Below are 22,125 nucleotides of genomic sequence, written 5' to 3' on the forward strand. Positions count from 1 at the left end.
ACGAGGACCAGCTGGCACGCTCATAGCTCGCTCTTGGCGGCTGCTGAAGACCATTGGAGAGCATGGCGCAAGGTTTGGAAAAGCAATTTTCGTTTAAGGCTCATCCCCTTGATTAATGTCGCGTTGAGGTGATAGCTTTACGGAAATATTGATAGAGGAATTATCAGAGGTTATAAGGAAACTTCCCACGGCCGCTCCAGGCCCTGATGGAGTCAGATTGGCAATGTTGAAATTTAAACTCAAGGAGTCGCGAGATGATTTTGTTAACGCAATAAATGGATCAATAAAAGAAGCTTGGATTCCCACTGAATCAACAATAGCGAAAATTATACCGGTGCTGAAAAAACCAGGATAACGCTATGTTCTAGGCAGTATCAGGCAAAATGCTTTGACATCAAATTTTGTAATGTTGATAGAAACAGCATTGCATATTCGGATAATGAAGTTTGTTGATGATTGAATGATCCTTACTTAACCCATGGCAAATCGTATTCAGACAGGGATTTAAGCAAAACGTGTCTTTACAGAAGTAGTTGAATGTTTACTGTACATTGATATAAGAGAGCTTGTACAATGTCTATTGGTGTTTGGCAGCTATAGCACCGTTTAACGCGGATGCACCCACGTTGACGCTTCGCGGCACATCTCCATCCCGACGACTGGTGTCCATGATGAATGAATAAACAAACCTTCGTGGCAGCTGTAGGAGTTACCGGTGAGAACGCAGTCAGACAATGTGGTGTGACAGCCAGAAGAGCGTCACTGATTGGACGCAGAACTTTGGCTAAGGTACTAGTAGCTAAGGTCCCCATCGCGCCATCGAACGAGGCCGATGGATGGATGGATGGATGGATGCTATGAGCATCCGCTTTATAACGGGGCAGTGACAAGTGCGCCACCAGGCTCGACAAAAAAAAATCCCTTTACTCTTCTTTTTCTTAGTGTTGGCCTAGTGTCTCTACTTCAAGTAAATTTATCTTACTACAGAAAAAAAACGTAAATTCTCAGCCCCGTTCTCTGCCCTTTTGCGCCAGAATGTCCTCATTTTTTTTCAATATTTATTTTTGTCCTTTCTCTCTAATTTTCTGCCACCAGTACTCTAACCGTCTCTTACTTATTTCAATCACGGGTGTGTTCAGCTCTCTATTGTCGTCTCTAAAACCCAAGGCTTCATGTAGGCTCGTGCCTGAACGTACACCTGGGTGGATATCTCCACATTCAATCAGAACATGCTCCGCCGTTTCCTTATCTTCCCCGCAGTACGTGCATTGTTCTTCTTTACTGAATCTCGCTTTATAACTACCCGTTCTAAGGCAACCCGATCTCGCTTCAAACAGTAAAGCGCTTCCTCTTGAATTATCGTAAAATGCCTCCCTCCTTACTTCATTTTTACCGTTTCGGTAGATACTCAAAGCCGGTTTTTTCTCCATAGCTGCCGTCCAGTAATTCCTCTCCGCCTCTCTGACGTTTTGCTCTTTGTTGACATATTGTTTACACTACCAGCCGTATATTTACTAGTCAGCCTGCTAGTTCTTTTTCTCCACTGTGTGTCCACGCTCTTCCTATACAAATAACGGAACACCTTCTCTGCCCATCTACTCTCCTTCATATTCCTTAGCCTTTCTTTGAACCTTATTTTGCTCTGAGCTTCTCTCGCCTGTGGGCATGGACGCACAACCAAAATGTGGCACTCAGGCTTCTTATTCATCGTTACGCAGCTTCTTGGTTTCGTTGGATTTGCCGGCTGCGCGGACGGCGCCGCGTTCACGGTTTCGACGGATGGTGGTTTCGACAAGGGACCCTCATGCGACACCCCTGACTGGTGTGTTGGTGGCGCACGACCGCTCTCGCTGCTGACGGTCAGCAGTGCCACGTCCCATTTCCCACAGTTTGCCTTTCCTCGGAGTGTCACAGCCACAGCGACATCGACTTCTCACCTGCCGGATCCTTTAAAATCCCAACCAACGGATCTTATCACCAGTGGGCATGGCCGCACAACCAAAATGTGGCACTCACGCTTCATATTCATTGTTACGCAGCTTCTTGGTTTCGTTGGATTTGCCGGCTGCGCGGACGGCGCCGCGTTCACGGTTTTGACGGGTGGTGGTTTCGACAAGGGACCCTCATGCGACGCCCCTGACTGGTGTGTTGGTGGCGCACGACCGCTCTCGCTGCTGACGGTCAGCAGTGCACGTACCATTTCCCACAGTTTGCCTTTCCTCGGAGTGTCACAGTCACGGGGACATCGACTTCTCACCTGCCGGATCCTTTAAGAGCCCATCCAACGGATCTTATCACCAGTGGGCATGGACGCACAACCAAAATGTGGCACTCGCGCTTCTTATTCATCGTTACGCAGGTTAGTTGCAGTTCATTACCACCTGTTAAGTCTCTTCGATCAGACAACCGATGCATTGTTGTGCTTCCATGCCCCAGTGTTCTGCTTGATCCTTTCTGTGCCTTGTTTTTGACGTTGTGCGGAGACGTCGAGCAGAATCCCGGTCCTACTGATGAAATACTTATGTGATGATGTGGATTGTGTGGCCCGTGACGGGGCGAAGAGGGAACGACAGTTCTGCTCTGCCGTACGCCTTGGAGGAGAAGATGACGAAAAGGAAGCGCGAGCGGGGCGTGCGGCTCGAGCAGTTGGAGCGCGACACGGTTGGAACGGCAGCCGCTGGTCGGCGGTTCGGGTCGCGACATCGCTTAACCAGGCGTCCGGCAGCCTTGCGGACCTGGTGAGCCTGGCTTCCTGCTTCGGGCTGCGTCACTCAACCAGGCGTCCGGCAGCCATGTGGACCTGGTGAGCCTGTTTCCCGCTCTATGCCCGGTGCTGACACGGAGACCGGCAGCCTAGTCTGTTCCTGGCCTGAGGTCCTGGGGCCCGAGTGGTGTCACGAGGTGGCCGCGGCTCATGTTGGCGACGGGCAGTTAACCTGAACTGCAGTGGCCTGGTGATCTACCGGCCTGCAGTGCCACCATCACCACCACCACCACCTCGCCACGGTCAAGGCAGCGTGACTGTTGACTGCACAAGGAACACCGGTGACAACCGACCTCGTCGCAGCGGCAACAGGCATAACGGCGAGTAGGACAGTTTGTGTGCCGAGGCGCGTAGGACGTTTAGAATGTACATAAGGAATGCTGTAGTGTGGTGTGTGTAAATCGTCAGTTATCGTTTGTGTTAAAGTCTGTGTTGTGTGTACAGAATCACCTGACTGCCGGTTGAATTATTTCGTATCCTGGGCCCACATTACACCATCACAACTTAAGATCGTGAAAGAAGCAAATGCTCGATGCATTCGAATTGAGGCAAACCAAAGCAACATTGCGCAAGCAATCGACGACCTTAAAACTGCCCACACTTCTTTAGGCACCACTGTATCGGGCATTAATGTGCGCCTGCGGTCAGTGGAACAACAAACAACTTGTTTTGAGGGATTCGAGCAAGACGTCTGCCGCACACGTGAATGTGGGTCCACAATGCAAAAAGAACTAGCTACATTACGCGCAAAACTTGACGACGCTGAGGATCGTTCTAGGCGGGACAACCTGCTGTTCTTTGGCATCGCGGATGATCCTCTAGAAGACCGGGAGCGATCAACAGAAAAAATTATCGGGCTTGCATCGGATAAACTGCAGCTACAGCTTTCGTCAGATAGCACCGCACGTGCCCATAGGTAGGGACGACACAAAATAGGGAGTAACAGGCCCATTATTGTCAATTTTGCTGCACACAAAACTAAAGAATTAGTTTTCTCAAAGCGTTCTCTGCTTTCTGAAACTGAACTCGGTATATAGCAAGACTATTCGCTCGCTACACGCATTGCCCGAAAAAAAACTGAGCGAGTTTAGCAAAACGCTCAACATAATCTCTCAGTTAACCCACAACAAACTTCTCGCAGGTGGTAAGTGCTATATTTACGTTCCAGGCGAAGACAGCGTGCACGAACGTACTAGCGAAGAATATGTTAATCCTTCAAACAATGTGTGTAAGCCTGCGCCAACTTCCCGCTCTAATCAGAATTCCTCTCTCTCACCTAGGTTAACGCGCTCTCTTCGAACGCAGGCCACAAAAAAATTACAGCATATCTACGGGTGAATGATGAAGAGTTTGGGCGAAGCTCCTGAAGCAATCATGGTCTCGGGATCGGCTTCTCGTTGAGCCCGTTTCGCAGCGGCGTCCTTGGCGCGCACCTTCTCGAAATCCGCCTGGCTGCGGCCAAGCGAGCGCCCGCCGCTGCGCATCGTTCATGCTCCACCAACGATCCCGCACGTACTACGGCGACGATCCAGGAGAATGAGAGAGGCGCTCGCTCCCCGCGCATCCCCGCGAAGCACGCGCAGCAGCCAATCGGAGAGCAGCGGCACTTCTAGCGCCATCTAGTGTCGATTCACACAAGCGCCATATTGCATACAATTCTATTGGACCAACGCCATCTAGGAAATGAGACGAGAAATGGTGATGACGACACGGATTGGGTACAGCGGCATCTAGAATATCGTCCCTGAACTGCAGTTTTTATTTACTGCTATGAGACAGCGCCATCTGCCGTTTACGCCGGACAGAAATACTGCCGTTGACGCCGGACAACGGAGACGTGACAAGGTTAGACTAAGAGGAGCTACGCCCCTAAAATAGGATATCGCGAGGGGTGGTGGCCATTTGTTTCCTAAACTTATTCTATATACCTACATCCGCAGCCTTAGTAATAAAAAACAGAGCCTGAACGCTCTAATCAACGATTCGGAAGCAGATGTTGTTATACTGAGTGAAACTTGGTTGTCAAGTGAAATAAAAAAACAACGAGCTGTTTCATTGCAACAAAAAGTTTGTTGTGTACCGATGTGATCGTGACGAGAGGATTGGTGGTGGTATACTGATTGCTGTGAACAAAACCTTCGAGAGTTTCTTAATTTCACGTGCTAGTAGTTTGGAAATGCTCTGGTGCTGTTTAACAATCAATTTCAAGAAATTAATTCTTGTTGGAGTTATCGTCCTCCAAGTTGCGCCAGTGGTTTTTCTGAGGCGTTTCATGACTCGCTGAGTGAAATTACTGTCAAGTTTCCCGCAGTGCCTATTTTTCTTGCTGGTGACTTCAATTTTCCACTTCAATGGCCAGCACCATACCTGTCCTCATATTCATCGTCCGCTGAAGCTAACAGTTTTATTCATGCATGCTTGGATTTCAATCTGTCTCAATTAGTAACTCGGCCAACACGTGTGACGCCCACCTCCGCGTCACTTCTTGACTTGATATTAACATCAGTTCCTGATATCACTTCTGTAACACACACACACACACCTGGCCTCAGCGATCATGACGTACTTCACGTTACCATTACCCTTCCTGCACCCAGTCCACGTAGACAGTTGAAACAGATAAGAGACTACAGCAAAGCAGATTTCGAAGCTATTAACTTCAGTCTCTGCTCTTTTCTCGATTAATTTCTTTTAGATTATTGTCATAAACCTGTTGAAACACTGTGGCAGTCATTCAAAGTAAAGGTTGCTAAACTGCCCAACATGTCCCTCTTAGAACTATATACAGTAATTCTAACGCGCCTTGGTATTCAAGGCACCTTAAAAGGTTATGGAATAAAAAATCACGGCTGTTTCGTGCCGCAAAAAGATTGCAAAGCGCAGAACGCTGGTCCATCTGTAAAACAGCAGCTACGTCCTACAATGATGCTCTCAAAAGTGCCAAATACCATTTCTTTCACTCTACACTACGAGCACTGTTACAGACTAACCCAAAGCAGTTTTGGAATGTATTCAATCCGAAAGACGAATTCACTCTATGCCTTGTCGATGAACTGGGTAATGCAATTCCAAAGCATCACTGTGCTTCATTACTGAATGAAACGTTCGCTTCCTCTTTCTCTGACTCCATAATTAACAATCGAACATGCATGCAGCATCTTGACTTTCTCCCTATGGATCCCATTACCTTTGATACAACCGGCATTGCGATACTTATTAGTAAGCTAAAGCAATCATCATCATGTGGGGTTGACTCAATTCACTTTAAATTTCTTCAGAATACTAAAGAATACAGTTCCATAAGCTTAGGCTGCATATTTACAAAATCGTTCCATGATAGCTGTCTACCTAAAGACTGGAAAACCGCTAAAGTGATCCCACTTCATAAGTCTGGTGAAAGACATAACCGCTGTAATTATCGTCCTATTTCTCTCACATCGGCCCCCTGCAACCTAATGGAGCACGTAATTTACTCTAACCTCATTAAACATTTCGAATCAAATAACTTCTTTCATAACTCCCAGCATGGTTTTCGTAATTTTTTTTGTGCGAAACACAACTTATAATATTTACTAATGACCTGCACGCTGCTCTTGACACAGGTGCGACTATAAACTGTATTTTTTTAGATTTCGCCAAAGCTTTTGTCAAGGTTAACCACGAACTGCTCCTACTAAAATTACATTGCTTGCGCATTGACGTTTATTACTAAACTGGATAAAAGAATTTCTTTCTAACCGCACTCAGTTTGTTTGCGCTAACGATATTAATCCCTCTGAAGTTCCCGTGCGTTCAGGCATACCTCAAGGTTCTGTTTTAGGCCCACTACTATTTTTAATTTATATCAATGACTTGTCTAACAACATATCCTCCCCTATTTGCCTCTTTGCTGACGATTGTGTCATTTACCGCAAAATCACTCATGATACCGACAACGAAACCTTACAAACAGACCTAAACAACATTTTACATTGGTGTAACCTTTGGAAAATGGAACTTAACATTCCTAAAAGTAAAGCAATGAGATTTTCATGTAACCACACATCTATCGCTAACTATTCCTACAGTTTGAACGCAATGCCACTTGAATATGTCCGGTCATATAAGTATCTCGGTGTTCACATTACTAACTCGCTATCATGGTCCGACCACATTAATCACGTCGCATCCAAGTCTAATCCCATGCTCGGTTATCTAAAACGAAACTTTCCTGTTACGCCAACATTTTTAAAGAAACATCTGTACATCACCTACATTCGTCCTTTACTAGAGTACGCCTCATGTGTATGGGATCCCGGCCACGTAACGCTCGCTAACAAGTTAGAGGCTATTCAAAACCGGTCGTCACGTTTCATTCTTTCCAACTATCATCGAACATGCAGTGAAACTGCCATGAAGCTTAGACTCCCTCCGCTTATCACGCGCAGAAAAATAGCTCGCCTTTGCGCTTTTCATAAAATATACTATCACAATCGCAATCTAAAATCGCGCTTAATACAGCCTGCATCTTTCATATTATTCCGCATAGATCATTCCAACAAAGTACTTATCCCTCGAAGTAACACATTCACCTTTTCCCATTCTTTTCATCCGAACACATGTCGTGACTGGAATCTTCGATCAGCATCAATCGCCTATATTACTAAGTCTGACGCATTCCGTCAAGCATTAACATCTTCCATGTTATAAGCATTGAACGCCGCTCATGTGATAGTGCCTCACTGTTTTCATGACTTGTGTTTCATAACGCCATTTTTTCTCGTTTTTCTTATTATTGAATCGTTGGTTCTTTCTGTGCTTTGGTTAGTTTCCTTACACGTGTGTTCTGTTTTTTTGCCCCTCCCCTCTACAGTGCTGTAAAGCCCTGAGCGTAAAATAAAATAATAACATAATAATAATAAAACCTGCCCATCCCATATTGCCCTTTACAGCCTCATTTGTCGTCTTCCCGTGAGCACCCAACGCGAGGCGTCCCACATTCCTTTGATTTATATCCATTCCCGATTGTACCTCAGCCCTCATGCACACCACTGAGTTCCCAAAAGTAAGCCCCGGAACCATTACACCTTTCCACAGACCTCGAATCACCTCATACCTATTGTATCCCCACAACGCACTGTGCATCAGAACTGACAACTGGGCGAGTTGGTGTACTTCCATCTTCGACGAATACAAGCGAGGTACTTGTAACGCTCTGTGCTTCATTATTGCAGCATTCTTCTTTCCTTTTGCTGCCGAGGCTTTTTCCTGTACCTCCGACGCTTTTTCTGTACATCCACGTAGCTGTCACCCTCATTTATCCATACACCGAGGTATTTCTATTCGCTCATCCTCGGTATTTCTTGGCCCTGTATTGACACCGCCTGATCACAAGGATCATTGAATACCATCAATCCACATTTTGTTACACTAAATCCTAGTCCCAGAGCTTCACCTTCCCTTCCGCATACATCCGCCAGCTGCTGTATATCATCTCGACTGTCAGCAAATAAGACAATATCGTCAGCATAAAGTAATCCTGGAAGCTTCTGCTCAATCATCACGCCGCCCTGTTTGTGTAACAGATTAAAACCGATGTTGCTACCTTGTAGCGCTTTTTCCATATTCACCATCTACAACATGAATAACAGCGGGGACAAAGGACATCCCTGTCTCAGCCCCTTGCTAATATCAACGCTCTCTTTGCTACATACTCCTTCACATTCTATGCGAACTGTATTTTCTCGGTATATCTCCCTCAAAAGCTGTATACAGTCGTCGCCAGTGCCCATTTCTTTCAATATATCCCGCAAAATTTCCTGATTAAGGTTGTCGTACGCCCCAATGATGTCTAGAAAAGCCCCGTACAAGGGCCTATTTTCTATTTTAGATATTTCTATACACTGAGTGAGACCAAACAGGTTATCGTCTAACCACCTGTCAACTCAAAATCCATTCTGGAGTTCTCCCAAAATATCGTTATGTTCTGCCCACGTTTCTATTTTCATTTTTACTGCTTGCATCGCCAACTTGTATAGTACCGATGTAATGGTTAGTGGTCTATACGAGCGAATGTTATCCCTTTCTCCCTTGCCTTTATAGATTAAGTTCATTCTACCTTTTCACCATCTATCCGGTATTTGCCTGTCCTTTAAGCATTTCTCTACGGCTTTTAGCAGTGCTTGTTTAGTGCTATGTCCCAGTTCGTTAATGACGCTAACGGAAATCTCATCTAAACCCGCGGCAGTGCGCTTTGTAATTTTTCCTTCGGCCTTTTTCCAGTTGAAATTCTCCAGTACTAGCTCTTCCTCGGTTGCTCTCTCCGCCACACTTTTACTCACCGGGGAAATCCCCTGGACGCTCTCTTTAAACGAATCGGCTGTTACCTTTCGGATGTAGCCTAGCGCTTCGTGCCCTTCCAATTGATTTCCTCCTTCATCTACAATATGTTGTTGCGTTGTGACAGACTTCCTACATAGCGCCTTTATATGGCTCCAAAATATCGTAGGTGCGACCTCCTTTTTTTTGGTGAATCTCTTTCACTTAGTGTTCACTTTCACCTTTAATTTTTGCCTCGACCAATTTCTCTACAACGGATTTTTTCTATAAATATAGTTCCTATATTGTTGACTTTGTAGTGGCCGCTTCTCCTTTTTCGCCCTTCTATGCTCTCGTGATGCTTCACGCCACTTCTCGATCGCTTCCCGGACTTCTTTGTTCCACCAGCTTTTTTGCTTCCTCTTTCCTTTCCAGCAATTTGTTTCCTTCTCTCTCCATATCACTTTCGTCATTAGATCTAACAGCTCACTCTACTCCCAGTCCTTGCCTGGTATTTTGCCTACTTTCTTCTCGACTCTTGCGGATATATTTATTATTTGTTTGTCATAAATACGAGGTGCCAGACTTTTCCATGCTCTTATTTCTAGTTTTATATCCCATTTGTACTGTTATTTGTTTATGATCACTACCCAAGCTTTTAATCTCTTCCTCGATTATTCTCATTTCTCTCAGTTTGTAATAAAATTATTCAGTCATGAGACGATAATCAATACTTGATTATTTGTTTCCGACTTCCCACGTGATCTGGACGTCACATTTTGGCCCCGTGTTAACTATCTCCAGACTATGTTGCTCGCAGAGATCTAGTAATAACTTCCAATTGGTGTCTGAATATCCGTCAAGGTCATGTATATGGGCATTCATGTCCCCTAGAAGGATGATTTCGGCCCCATTACCAAATTTCTTAATATCCGCACTCATGCAATCCACTATCTCCTGATTCGTTTCTCTGCAGTTATTTCGCGTCCACAAGTAGGCAACCCTAGCCACATTTTCTTTCCACGTACTGTGCCCAAAACCCAGAGGTGCTCTGAACTCGTCTGTTTCACTCGAACCCATTTAGCGCCGCGGTGAATTAGCATTCCCATAGGCGTGCGCATGGTTCCGCATTCGGGGGCGCAAAGGTTCGCCGCAGCGCCCCCTCCCCTCACCCTACTAAGCTAATGTATGTGGCAGATTTTGCGCCCCCCCCCCCTCTTAGGTGACTAGAAGGGTCAATGTACGGGGCAGATTTTGCGCCCCCCCTCTTAGGTGATTAGGGGGGGCGCCCCCCTGCCCCCCCCCCCCCCTGTGCGCACGCCTATGAGCATTCCTACACCCCCACCTTTCCTTTCTGATATGATTGTTTTGCACCCTTCTCAAACATAACATCCAATATGTGCTGGCTCTTCCAAGCCTCTAAGGTGTGTTTCTGTAACCGCATAAACGTTTACCTGTTATTTGTTTAACTGCTCCTCAATCTCTAACCATTTTGCCTTTTTTCTGCCACCCTGCATGTTGGGGCTTCGAGGCTTCGGCTAAGGTCGCCACCTCGTGGTGTGTTAAGGCGTACACGGAACTGCACTTCTCCTATTGGAAACGCGCTGAACGGGAAGGACGCGCAGCAGGGACGCGTTGCAGGAGCTAACTGTAGACATGACTGAATAGCGCAAAAAAAAAACACAGACAAGGTAGGCACGACAGAAAGGACGGAGCGCAAACTTCAACTCTACCTTGTGTGTGGTTTTTTTTTTTTTTTTGCGCTATTCAGTCATGTCTGCAGTTAATACGCACCAACTAGCCCAAATCACGTCTCTAATTATGCAGGAGTTAATCGCGGAGGCCACGGTCGTAATGCATTAATTCACTTTACCGCACCCAGACGGCGACACCACGGCGCCAGCCAAGAGCACTTCGAGAGGAAAGTCTGAGATATAAAAGGCGCGCTTCTAAAGCTTCCAGAGTGTGTGACCGTGGCGTAGTTGATAGCGTGCCCGGCGTCACTTGTCGCAGGTGGAGAGCTCGTGGGTTCGACTGCCACAGATGGAACTTTTTTTTATTCGAGCTTTTCTTTGTCGTCAGAAGGCGCGCATTTTTTTGACGTTATTTTCCTGCCGGCAATACGTCACTCAAGTCTTGGTGGACCCCGGCATAAAACACTTCCCTGTTAAAAGAAAAAGGCAGCACTCTTTCCGTGTTCTTCACAGCGAAGACTTAGCAGGAGGGCGTACCATTCAGAGCCACCATGTCAGAAAGGAACACATGGCAGGCTCGTTTCCACGTACTTATCCACGCAGTTACCGCCACTCACTGTCAACGACTCGTACAAGTTAAAAAACTCGGACGCCGTCATGGAGTATCTTCAGCAGAAAGGATCGGAAATCTCGGTGGGCTTCTCAGTTGATGTCCAGAACATGTATTACTCTATTTCTCAAGATAGTTCATTAACAGTTCCACGAGCAGCAGGCGAAGAGACTTCCATTGTGTATGCAAAATAGTGCAGGCATCCTCACGGTAACGTTTACGACAGCATAAAATGGCAGGTAACTTATAATTTAAAGTTACGTGGCTGTTACAACAATTTTATCTTTCTGTTTCCTTCATTTTCCTCTCACATATGGGTTACATTGACAGTAGCATGCCATTTTAAAGGCCAAAGCACCGGGTAACCTTTAGGCTGTAACTTCAGTGGCAGATGAATCGCAGTGATTCATCTGTCAGAGGACCTACACTATGAAGTGGAAGTTTATTGGTCATTGTGTCACATCGCGGTCTGTCTTGTTAAAGGCTGGCTTTAGCAATTGAACAGCGGATAATGTATACACAGAACGGGTCTTGACAGCAGAAAAGCAAATCATAGAAGCAGCGATATTAGATTGCGGGATACTGCGGCAAGCGATGGTGGGGTGTAAATTAAAACTGGAGTTCAATAATGTGAGCCTGCTTCCAAAACACGTAATTTAAGAAGTGGCGTAAAATCCGCAGAGACATGGGCAGAAGGACAAGAACGAAATACCTTCTTATGTTGGTTAAATGTGCTAAATAACTTCCTATGTTGCTCTCACATCTATTTTGCTTTTAAAATTCATTTGCCCCCGTGAAGCTTCGCTGATAGCGGAGAAGAGGATACATCAGATGGTAAATGGCGACGCGATAAAGTACTGTGAGCACGCGACAACCGACAAAATAAACCAACGATTCGATCGAAGAACCATTCCGTCGTGCGAGAGAAAATTTTTCAGGACTCGCAATACAATTAATCCGAATTTCCTTGTCGTCTTGTCTAGTTTATTTTCAGCGTTAAAATTAAGTGACTGTAAAATGCAGCAAGTGTGAGGTCACAATATAGCACCAAACACGCTTAACCCTTATCAGTTTGCCAACACAGGAGAAAAAGAAGTCGCTAAGTTCACAAAATAGCATGCGACAGCCGCTCCAGTGATGGCGCATAGAGAGATGTGTGAGCTCGCGGTGAGTCACAAATGTGGCGTCCTCCAGGCGCCGATCCTGCTTCATTGAACCAGGGACGGCGTCATCTCTCCTAGGCGGTGCAGAGCTTGATGTGTATGCCGGGAAGAGCATTCAAATGCGAGGCGGTTGGTGCAGTTGTTGAAGTCGCGTTTGTACTGCTCTTTGTTTCATCGATTCAACGAGGTTTTACGCTCCGCGCTTTGATAACGTGCGTGGTATAATCGTGTTTTGTACGTGAGTGGCGTGTAACTGGTGATACAGTAATCAAGGACACTCGTAAACGTGCACGATCCGCCGCAAATGAACCACGAGGCAATGCAACAGTGACGTTCAGTGCGCTGCGCGGCCGTTGCAACGAGCTGCATTGCTGATTCTTCGCTTGCCTTAGACTGACAATTGTCGACCGTGTTACATCCGTTGTTACGCTGGCCGAAGACAGTAGTGAACGTGATCTGCTGGTAAGCAATATTTTTTCTTCAGTACATGGAGGAAGGAATACTAAGGAGACGCCCTATCGTATTTCAATGCATTGCGAAAAGTGTGGCGGAAGTGACGTCAGATTTATGGGGCAAACAAACCGGTATGGGGCAAACAAAACAGCAGACGCCCCGCGGCGTGCTCTCCGCGGTGGTTAGCTTCTGCGCAGATTTGTAGTCCTGGCGTAAACTTAGCGCGTATTGTGCGGTTCGCACGCAGTGAAATGTTGCAAGCAGACGTTTACCAGGATGTTCGTGCACAGCAAACGGGTTTGAGCCTTTTAGGGAGTTTCGGGCTCGACGCATAACGTGCATCCAAAAGGTACTACGCAAAACCCCCTTCAATAAGAGGTTCAAAAGGAGGTTTTATTTACATCCTTTAAGGGAGTGATTAGACGGAACTAAGGAGGTAAATTTGTGTTTTTATTGAACTCATTTTGAGGGCCTGAACGAAGCGCATTGGAAGTTTTTCTGGTTCTTGTGAGAGCTTTTAAAGCCTTCTTTTGGAGGTAAAGTTGGTGTTTTTATGTAACCCATTTTGGGGGCTTGAACAGAGCGCATTGAGAGTTTTTCTGGTTCTTGTGAGAGCTTTTAAAGCCTTCTTTTGGAGGTAAAGTTGGTGTTTTTATGTAACCCATTTTGGGGGCTTGAACAGAGCGCATTGAGAGTTTTTCTGCTTCTTTACGAGGCCCTGGAGCGGTCGCGAAATGAAAAAAGAAAAGTATATTTTAGTTACCTTTACCGGCCAATTCCCGCTACTATTCATTACTAGGACATAGTAGAAAATTGACATCAAAGTATTTATGCACAAACATGATATTTGCATACAAGTACGCAGGACACAGGACTCGAACTCGCGACCACACGCACTCAAAGCAAGCACTATAACCATTACACCACAGCGCCACCACTTGCAAGCTTGCTTTTTTCGTGGGCTTATATATGTACCAATGTATGTGCAAAGCGGCTGGTAACCCGTAGGCACAACTTCGAACTTCTGTTCTTGTACCATCGGCGTGTGTTTGCTCTTGCGGAAGGTCAATACATAATTTGTGGGGCGTCATGCAGGCCGAGCCGATCGACGTAAACACCCTCGGCTGCGAATTCTCCGGTTCACCGTGTCGTGCCGCTAGAAAAATTATAAACGTGTGCCCTCTTCGCTCGCGCTAAATTCGTGAATACCAGCGTGACAAAGGTATCTTCAGATGAGCGAACGTATGTGCATTCCATGAGCGTATGCTGTGGGCCAATTTTCGTTATTTCTGCAGCCGCAAACTGCGCGCGTCCAGATGCGGCAGCGTGTTATGAGCGGTTCGAAGACCGCCTGCGTTCTCATATGAAAGTTACACACGCAGATGCCCGACTTAGAACATTGTAACGCGCCTACATTAAGTACATTTAATGCGCGCGTACTGCCGTGAGCGGCACGCAGGGTCAGCAGCGCGCTCTGAGCAGCTGAACAAAAATCTGTTTCCGCAATTAGCGCTTATTCGCAATGCACCCTATAGCGCGGACCGCCTGCGTTCGCATATGAAAATTACACACGCAGAAAATTCCAGAGTTACAAGGACTATGTAACGCGCATACATAAAGTGCGTTGAATGCGCCCGTACAGCCGCAAGCAGCGCCTTCTGAGCAGCTGAACGCTTACCTATTTCCGCAATTAGCGCTTATTCGCAATGCACGCTTTAGCACGGCAGTCAGTGATTCTCTATAACGCATATTCAGTATTTATTTGCTTTCATACTCGGATACTACCTACATTTCTTACTAATTAGCTTTTATTGGTAAGCATCACGCCGCCGCGTTAAAGCGAATGCCTAACGCGTGCCCCAAGGTCAAGGACAACCTCCCCAGTTTACCAGTGACAGGTCTCCCACGAAACAAAAAAGTTAATGTACTTGCAATTCTCTCTTGTGAACGTCCATATGTACTTGGCCCTCCCCTCAGACAGATGATGCAGTACCCATTTAAAAAAAGCATTACCCTCTTCCTCAATGGAACAGCTGTTCTTGAGAAAATATGGTTCTGTTGAATTACTTCACCACAGCAGCAGAGAGGTTGGCTTGTTTGCAATTCAGAATTTCACAAGCGTAACACAGAAACACGAGGAGTGCAGTAAATAAGCAGAAAACTGGAAAAACTATCATATGTGTACTCCCTCGTCCACCTGCACACTACGTTAAACTTTATTTATACAACAGCAACCTCCAATTATGCTACTATTGATAAAAGATCACCAAATCTACGTTAGAACACAGCGATGACTTTCTTTCTTTCTGTTGCCTATCTTCTACAATGTGTCATAATCTGTGAGTCATCTGTTCAATGTGTTTGGTAATAAAACACAAGCAGTTACATTGAGCAGGCAGTGTTTCAGCAATTTGTTTTGCAAGCACAAATTCATTTCTTCAATTTGCATGCACGACAAGTAGTCATACTTCAATTGATACAAGAACCAGTGGTTGTAACATTTTATTGGAATCAAAACAGCAGCAGTTCTCGTGTCAATGTAAGGATATAGGTATATATTTCCATTGTCGTGCACAGAACCTACTCCCAAAACTGAACACGTGGAACAACATATACAGTACAGCCTAAGCACTATACATAATTCACAGCAGTAAAGCAATACGAAAGTAGGGTGTAAAATCTCATCATGATGCGCACTAACGTGTGCACTTCACCGTGACAGTATGTAAGTACAATCCAAAAAAATAAGCTACCCAAGGAACTTGGTGTCAGCCTACACACGAAGGCAACTAATTAGTACAATAAGGCTAGCATCACTTTTGGGAAATATGAAACCGTGTAGACAGGCAGTTGTACAGTTTTTTATTGCATTAGTTTGCCCTATGGCATCAAAACATGTCGCACATGATTTTGGAGTTGAGTTTCCTACAAAAAAGCCCAAAATAGACCTGTGGTGTTGACTGTAGGTCCACTTACCAAGGTGCATAAAAGCATTCAGCAATGCCCACAAAATTAGAAGGTTGCCGTCATATGTTGCTGTACATATTTACTCACAGATACCTGGAAGCCATCGTAAATTTCTGGAAGTGTGCTTGGGAACTTGTCGGCATAATCACATGACTGCAATGTACCAATACTTCTATATGCATAACAAGTACAGCCATGCTTCAATGTTTTTATGCCAGCTAGTGCCATCTGTAACTCAAAAGTTCATCCTTAATTCCTCACTTGATGGCTTACGCATAATTACCACATTGAAAATAATCCAAGCTCCATGGCTGCAACGTCAACTTGCAATTAGGCAATCACAGGCACTAAATAAAAAAATTCCTGTAAATAGTGACTGGTCGCTTTGCACATTGGATCCTAGGACTTGATATGCCATGAGGATGAATAAAAATTGACCACACATATATAGAGACTGTGAAACAGTCAGGAGTTCAGTTCATAGGTAAGGAAAACGTGAAAATGAAATCAGAACACATAGCAACAAAGGGGATGGAACGACACACTACTAACAACTGAAGTTGAACATGTGCGGCTTTTTTAGTCATGTGTGTTTATATCTTTCTGTGGCTTTGATTACACTTCAATTACTAGTAGCACATTGCCCTGTCTGCCCCCTTCATTCCTCTGTGGATGTGTGATTGTTTAGTCTTGTAATTTTTTCGTACTGTGTGTTTACATCTTTCGGTGGTTTCGATTAAACTTCAGTTGCTAGTAGCGCGTCATCCTGTCCCCTTCATTTCTCTGTGCTGTGATTTTTTGCACCCTCTTTGAATATACTATGAATATACACCAACTCGCCCAACTGCCCCTGTTAAGACTTATGTTTGCTGAATAACACTGGGTCCACTCAGCGTCTTTTTAAACAATGCGAAATTTTCAAATGCACACGATATCAGAAAGGTTGCACGCAGTATTGCGCATAACACTCTGCATCAATACCAGTGTTGGCATAAATGTGGTAAGATGTACAAGCTGTTCGACATAGTGTAAAGTGAGGCACATCAGGGTGTTCCCACAATCATGGGTGTCGGCAGGGGTTTGCACAAAGGGCACCTGCCGCCATCAAGACACACCAGCACTTGACCCCACCCAAGCTACACCAACGCTCTCCTGCTCACCAGGCCTACACGTTACGCCGCCTTGCACCCCCAAGACAAAATCCTGCCGACACTCATGCCCACAATACACTTGACTTGAACACAGACTGGTGAGCAAGCAACACTTGCTGCTTTGCCAGAAGTGTATTCCTGAAAATTACACAAAAAAGAAGTCCACTAAGATTTCTGTATACATAAAAATGAATGTCTTACCGAATATTCGCACTTGACTATCCTTATTGCAGACATTTTGTCAAACCATGAAATAAATACAAAATTGAGATGCTGCTAAGTATTTCCTTGTGAGCGTTTCACTTCGTGTGCACAGGGTGAAAAACATACGAATGTAAAAAAAATGCGAAACACCACCAGAAGTGTACTCTTGCCATGTTTACCATTAGGTGGGTAGTTTTTGATGTCAGTAAAGTTATCACTATAAGTACACTTTAAAAGGGTTGTGAATGTTAGCAAGGTCTTGATTAACCGCACCTACTCTGTTTAGGAGTGAAGATTGGGCAACTTGGCACTGAACCATGGCAAAAATAAACAGCGCGCTTCTAGTGAGGATAAACTAAGGCCTGGGCACAATAACAGCGCTTTCACCTTGTCAAATTGTGTCAACAGTCATGATACTATGTATTGACCTTGAAAACTATGGCAACATAATGCAAAACAGCAAATTAACGAGAGGGAATAAACAAGATGATTCAACAATCTGGTTCAATAGACTGAACAGCTGACTTATATCAATGCGATTAAATTAGCCTTGCACATCTCCTAATGGCTAAGAATATGCACATGTAACCTTGGCAAATTCCACTGTTGATACGTGACCAGTGAAGTTGCATTCCTTCCATGCCGTTGAATGGCCGTTCCTTCTTTTCTGTGTTCACTGTTTTCTGATTTTCATTGTTTTCACTGGCGTAAATGTTCACCCTTTTTGATTTTGTCACTTTGCAGATGGCGTAGGTGTTTTGCCTTTGAATGTGCACGTTTCTTCTGCTTTGTCTTTCCTGTTTCTTTTTGTATGCGTATATGTTTTGCCTTTGAACGTGCGCACGTTTCTGCTGCTCTGTCTCTCTTTTTGCTCTACTGGGCCTTGTGCACTTCTCAAGCTACCATTGTCGCTTTTCACTTGAGGCCCATTTCCGGTATTTTGCTGGAATAAACATTTATCCATTCATTCAATACCATAAAACGCATGTGCTTCACAATACACACTGCACTTAGCAGATGTCTGTCACATGATATGGCCGTCATTGTATAGCTTTAACATGATTTATTCGTTCTAGCTAAATGAATCCAAGCTAATGATGTTAATGTACCTTGATATGCTATTTCACTGTTCCTTGATGCATATGTATGAAGGTACAGTGCTTATGTACCTTAATATGCTATTTCGGGAGACGGGCAGAGTGCGCAATGCAAAATTGTTGCCGAAAAGTCTTTTCACTTCCTGACAATCTGTGCTTCGGTGGGTTCTCACAGTTGCATGGCGGGAGAAAGATGTCCAGGGTAGTTGACTGCATCCAAGGTAGATGCTGCAAAATGAGAGCGCACGGTCTTGTCACATGTCAATGTGTGCAAATTGACACGATGACGAAGGATTAAAACAAACAAATGAAGTTGGAGAAAAGAATAAATCGAAAAAAAAGTTGTCCTTTATGCACATTCCATCATGTGACAATGTGATAACCATGGCCTTCTGCTCTAATGTATATTCCCTGAAAGCATCATGCCTCATTCATGCTTTATCGCAGGCAAGAAAATTATATCGTGCAAACAACTTTATCAGGGTGCACTCCTGGGTCGATTGACTGGTCGTATGAAGCATGAGTGATATTCACAGAAGTTCCAAAACATGCATCACACATCATTGCTATCTGAGTTTAACGACTTAAATGTGAAGCATTTGTTAAACACTTCTACGACTTTGAACGGATCTATCTGCCTATCTATCTAGCCGCCTACGACTCATAGCTCGTGTGGTTGTTTCGTTAATGGGATGTATGCCAAAATTCGTGTGGCATGACACGACTGCATGAAGAACATGAATGATGGGTCTTAACTTGAAAATCATGATATCTATTTCATTAACGACATGATTTCCACGTCACTCCCTTGGTTCTCTTGCAACTGTTTCGTTAACTTGATATTTACCAAAATAGGTATGGCATCACAAGAGTGTATGGCGCACATAAACGACAGTTTCTAACGTGCAAATCATGACACGCTTATCATGTATGGCGTTATTTCGACAACATGGTCTCGGGGGCACTAGTGGCCATTTCGCCTGCTTCATATACACCAAAATTGGTATTGTGCAGTATGACTGTACGACCAACATAAATGACAGCTGGCAACATGAAAATAGTGACACGCATGTCATGTACACACGCCACGCTCATGGTGCGCTCGCACCCGGTTCGCTAGCTTGACATACACCTAAATTTATATAGCGTGACGTGATTGTGCGACGAACATAAATGACATATAGTAACATGAAAATAACGACATGTATGTCATTTACGGCATGGAGCCTGGTGCACTCGCGTCCGGTTCTCTAACTTGATATCATACCAAGATTGATATAGCGTGACGTGACTGTATGACGTACATAAATGACAGCTGGTAACATGGAAACAATGAATGACATGCGTGTAATGTACGGCATGGGTTACATGCCACGCTCATGGTGCGCTGGCGGGCATTTCGCAAGCTTGACATGCCGATTTTCTTTTCTTTCTTTCTTTTTTTGCTTTTCATTGCACTTTTCAAGCGACGCAATGTGCAGAAGGTCATCTACAGGTGCATAAGCGACGATAAGGGCTCGCAAAGAGAGAGAACATCAGTATTACTTACCATTTTTGTTCCTGACTGTGCCGAGCACGCAGGGTGCCCATCATCTGCTTGGTAATGCACAGCGGCACGCTCGCTTGAGTCGACAGGCCGTCGCGATTATCGCACTCGCAGCGCAGCATGTCGCACTGTCGTCAAACCACGCATATCACATCCAGCGGCGAGAACACAGTGAGGCTGCGGGCACAAAACGCGCACACACGACCGACACAGCTGATCACTTGAGAAGTGGCGTTCACAAGGCCTAGCCGGCCTAGCTACGACGATCGCGCCGCCGCGGGAACGACTCCCTCCTCACGTTTCTTTCTTTTTTCTGTTTTTTTTTCTTTGCGCGCGCATGCGGCGCGAAGCTTTGTCCCATTTCACTTCGGTAGCGCCTCGTCTGGCTTGCTTTTGACCTGGCGGGGGCGGGCAGCAGTAGGCTGCAGCCGCCAAGGCCAAAGGGCTTCCTCGCTTCCTCTCCAGCCGTTCGGAGGGTCTCGTATATCTCTTTCTCTGGGCTATCTGTGCAAGGGATTTTGAGTGCGCTGAAGCATGCCGCCTCTTTCTTTTCTTTCCCCGCACAGCTGCATACATGCCTGCCAGCACTGAAGGCATTATGGAAAGCCTCGGGAAAAAAAAAGAGAAAACATGCCAGAGGAAATGAGATGGGAGTTTTTCGTTCCTCTAGCTCCATTCGACGAATGGCGTCAGATAGTGAATTTACCTCCTTTCTTCCACATAATTTCTTAACGAAGTAAAATTGAGGACGCAGAACTTTATTACACCCACCTCATTACTCCCTAAGGTAGTACTGTCCAGATGAAGGTAGTATTAAGGAAGATTGTAGCCCTTAAAACGCCCAATTCGGCTAATTTGCGTTTGCAGTGTGCGTGGCAGGCCCGAGCGCTGCGTGCTGAAATTCTTCGTGGAGCGTTTTTGTGCAACAGTACAGAATACCGGTACGTGCCGTGATCAAAAACGTTCAGCCCCTGCATCATCGTATTCGAACTCACCTAGCAGTGACTTCCGCGTTCTGCTGGGCGTTAGGCTTTCCCTTACTCGTAGCCCGATTTCCCGATCTGTTGCCGGATTAGCGGTTCTTTGTTCGTGTAAATGGAGTGAGCGTTGTAGCTATTTGGCGCAACGCCAACCTATAGTTGACGTAACTTCACGTCGAAAAGAGGACACCGCTGTATTGTATACGCGATCGTGCACGTAAAGTTTGTAATTCCAGTGCGCACACAACAACAAGCACGCAGCGAGCGCACACCGCACAATACATACATCACGTAGTCCAATAACAACAACATAAGTTTATTGCCCTTTCGTTGAACGACACAGCCTCTAAAAACGTACGATGCCTTCGGCGCATGTTATGTACGGCGCGTCAGACGCCAAAAACAAAAGTTCACGTGTGTCCTGAGTTGACACAATGAGTAAGAAGCAACAGAGCGCACATCCGAGAGCTTCGCATGCATATAACATGCATTAGTGATCAGCAATGCAGCGAACATGTACGTACACATGAAAAGTGACAGCCGGTACTTTCCGCAGTGCACGCGATTTGCACCGGGTATACGCAACCATGCGCAACAGCTGGGCATTGCGTAGCTTTCCTAAAGAACACACACAAGGAGCAGCACGCGTGAATCGACTGCGCCGCGGCGGCGCCGCTAGCACGGCGAAAAAAAAAAAAAAGGCTCGAATCGCGCATGCGCTTCCGAACGACACGGCGGAAGTCGCGAAATGTTTCGAGGCTCCTTCGCTAGGAGGCGATGCGGGTGTTTGCGATGTGGAGGCTTCACGAACGTGACGTCAGGGCCTCTCCTTATTTTTCCTTCCTCCATGCTTCAGTACGTTATTTGCTTGTGTATATGGGTTTATGTCGCGTGCTTACCTGAATTCATCCTCATGCTTACGCTACTGTACGAGATGGGTCGTGTCAGAAAAATAAATCGTGTCATGCCTTTATGCAATGCATTCTTATTGGCAGTATTTGCTCGGCGTTTGACTTTATACAAGATGGGTGTTTGGGCGTATATTATCAAACATTCGATTAAGATCATTTGTCGTCATACACGTTTATGTGAGGAACGATGAAGGAAAGAAGTTTAACCTTTCTTGCTGTGGCCGTCTTGGTACCTTTAACACGCTCGATGAAGGCTGCAATCAACGGTGTGAAATACTGTAGGCGCGG

The 22,125-nt window shown here is 45.4% G+C and overlaps 1 protein-coding gene and 1 long non-coding RNA gene across 2 annotated transcripts in view; both read right to left on the minus strand.

Annotated features, from left to right (window-relative positions):
- LOC119386459 (chitinase-like protein 4) overlaps positions 1 to 22,125 on the minus strand; it is a 553,828-nt gene that overhangs the window by 28,827 nt on the left and 502,876 nt on the right. The gene's annotated exons all lie outside the window — the stretch shown is intronic.
- LOC125757567 (uncharacterized) lies at positions 1,654 to 2,516 on the minus strand. The gene is made up of 2 exons (XR_007415314.1): positions 2,258 to 2,516; positions 1,654 to 1,937 (listed from the first exon to the last, which is right to left on the minus strand). It is a non-coding gene; the product is annotated as an uncharacterized LOC125757567 (long non-coding RNA).

Source organism: Rhipicephalus sanguineus, chromosome 3, assembly GCF_013339695.2.
Source record: "Rhipicephalus sanguineus isolate Rsan-2018 chromosome 3, BIME_Rsan_1.4, whole genome shotgun sequence".
Classification (NCBI taxonomy): domain Eukaryota; kingdom Metazoa; phylum Arthropoda; class Arachnida; order Ixodida; family Ixodidae; genus Rhipicephalus; species Rhipicephalus sanguineus.